Here is a 2,905-nt window from a genome sequence, read left to right as displayed (position 1 = left end):
CCCTTATATATAACAATATTAGTTAAACTCATATCTACATTTCCTCCATGCTTGCATAGTCTTAACACTGTACTCTACCATGTCAAACTCAGTACCTCCCAGTAATCTAGACTACCTGCATACATGTCATTGCTTTGCTTTGCTTTTTGTTTACTTATTTTATTTGCTGTGTAGTTTAGCTACTGTGTACATTTTTTATTTGACCATGTCACATTCTGTTTCACAGAAAATGGAAGGTGGTGACGAAAATTCTGAACATAGGGAGGTAGAGGGTGTATGGACCAGTTTTGTATGGGATATGTTATGTCATTGTAATTGCAATCAGTGAAAGAAACAATGTAGTATATGGGACTATTATTTTGGTTTTGGTGACTTACTAATCTAAATGAAAGTGTAAGTGAACAGTTTCTAAGATGTTCAAATCCATTTGTTTCTTAGAAAGTAAAGTTATTTTGGTTGTGTATGAACAATTGTTTCAAATCCATTTGATTCTTAGAAAAAGGTTATAAGATGTTTTTGAGTCCATAAAATTTAGTTCCAGACATCATCAAACATGAGATATTACTGTTAGAATTATTTTGCTCTTTAGTCCCAAGCTGCACCAAACATGGGTCAGCTATTAGCATAGCATAAGCCAAGTATCAGTAGTCCTGGATTGTTTAAGGAATTAGTCCGGGCTAAGACAGTTATGCGTACCAAACGTGCAGTCATTGTCTATTTCAATGACAATCTTTTTCATGAGCCAATTTCAATATAAGGTAGCTTATTTTGTGCCTAAATATACAAATCTTTACTTAAAATCTTAACAAACAATATTATTTTTTATAATTATTTTACCCTTACTTTTTAAACATCAATAGAGAGAGAAGACCTTAGCTGAAACCTCACCTGTTCCGGTCACCAGTCATCGGACTTCAGTCACCGAAATTATTGATCTCCAGTAAACATGTTATAGACCACTTTAACGTTCGATTTTGTAGAAAATTATCTTGAAATTGAAGAAGAAAAGAAAAACAGAATATATAAAATTGTATTGAGCCCTAGTAATAAGTTTATTGTAATAAGTTTCTTAGTTGATTAGCTAAGGCTTAATTGAATTATATATATTATAATCTCACTTAAACAAAGTATGTCTGCAAATTTGCATATGCAAGATCCTTAATTGTAGCGATTGTCATACTTTGCGCATTGGGAATCCTTTGTGAAAAAGAGAAAACGATACACTAGTTTTTTGATGAAAAAAAACGATACACTAGTTAATGTTTTAATCTAGTAGAAGTCATCGTAGGGGAAAAAATTAAGAGCGAGGAACTAGTCCAACTTGAACGAACTTCTATATAAAGAAGCAACTCCTATCTTATATCTTTCATCAACTATAAGTCATCCAACAATGATTAAAATTTATACTAGATGCAACAGTGTGAGCTTGATAGGATTATCATAACTTATTCTATATGTTCTTAATAGTATTAATGATTAGAAATATTTTCATTTGAAAATTCATGTGTTTTAATAAAAAAAAATTGAAAAAAGAAACCAAGCAATGATATGGTTTTCGATTGTCCTCAGTGACAGATCCATTTGAAGGGTTATTGTGCTTTAAGAGGCTCCTTAGATGAGGTTTAATTGTTCTTAACTTTGCTTAAGAATTAAAGATTTCAAATTCGAAGGCTCGAACAACGACATCCATCTTAACGAACTAACTTTAGTACCTCCTTTAAAATAGAACACATGCAAATGTCATTAATTTATCTCTTTTCGCCCTCTTCAGTTTATCTATACTTTTTTATGATCTCTATATACAAGATTTATGTTCATGAGACGATTCAGTCTGAAGATATATGACATATTTTTTCTCTATAGTTTCAACTACAATTTCTGAATCGAGCCAGATATATGATCTGGCCGGGTAGTTATGATGGTGCTAGAGCATAAGTTGAAGTAGGATTATGAATGGGTTGCATACTAATATTACAACCATATAACATGCAAGAAAATGACTGGTGAAATTGTCTTTGCTCCTGATTCTCATCATCAACGCAAAACTTCTCGCAGTGATGGTTGTTGAAACATTAATGAATGGATCAAGATCTTCTCCTAAGGAACCCAACTTACTTCTGAAAGGGAACGGCTGCTGTGTACACAGTACTCCGAGTACTGCAGCTATCGTTTGACTTTGTCAAGCGGTGTGATAAGAAGCACACGTCAAACGCGCGTTTACGTGGACACAGAGCAGGTTTTTTATTTTTATTTTTTTTAACCCCTTCGGTCTTGAGAGCCTTCTTCTTCTTCTTCCTTCCCTTTTCTTCTCATTTGTCAACCTGCAACAACTCCTTTCACTTTCTCTTCCCAAACAGAGCTTCCATCAATTACCCCTTCAAGTTTGTCCATATAGTTTTGTTTCCCTCAGCAACCTGGATCCATCGATCGAATTCGCAGATCGGTTTACGTAGATCTGGAAATGGAGTTGTCAACTTTACTCGGATCGATCTCCCAATCGCGTGCAAAGGTATCTTCTGCACTTTCATGTAATTCTCCAGCCTCGCAAATATACCCGATCGGGTATTACCCGATGCAAAGCTTCTTCAACACACCTCTTCACTGTTCAGAAAATTACCCACCTCCACCGGCTCGTTCGCGGAGGGAGAATTACCGAGAGTCATGCACAACACTCGTTAAAAGCTTCTCCACCCGCTGCTTGACATGTGCTCCAGACAACCGCAGTACTCAAGGTACTGCGTACATTCTAGAACACACCCTCCTGAAATCGTCTAATAAGTCTATCTTCACCGTCCATTCCTAATCAACGGCCAAAATCTCTCATACCTTTTATCAAAACCAATTTCTCATCTATTCCTCCAACTCTCTCTATCGATCAAATTTTGGTTGAATCTCTCTCTCTCTC

The 2,905-nt window shown here is 35.5% G+C and overlaps 1 non-coding gene across 1 annotated transcript in view; it reads left to right on the top strand.

Moving 5' to 3' along the window:
- LOC101306856 overlaps positions 1–741 on the top strand; it is a 1,792-nt gene extending 1,051 nt beyond the window's left edge. Inside the window, exon 2 of the transcript XR_185197.1 lies at positions 227–741. This is a non-coding gene — a transcript (uncharacterized LOC101306856). The remainder of the gene's footprint in view (positions 1–226) is intronic.
- The last annotated feature ends 2,164 nt before the right edge of the window (positions 742–2,905 follow it).

Source organism: Fragaria vesca, linkage group LG7 (genome assembly GCF_000184155.1).
Source record: "Fragaria vesca subsp. vesca linkage group LG7, FraVesHawaii_1.0, whole genome shotgun sequence".
Taxonomy (NCBI): domain Eukaryota; kingdom Viridiplantae; phylum Streptophyta; class Magnoliopsida; order Rosales; family Rosaceae; genus Fragaria; species Fragaria vesca.
The sequence above is the reverse complement of the archived record's forward strand: the minus strand, read 5'-3'. Positions and strand labels throughout refer to the sequence as shown.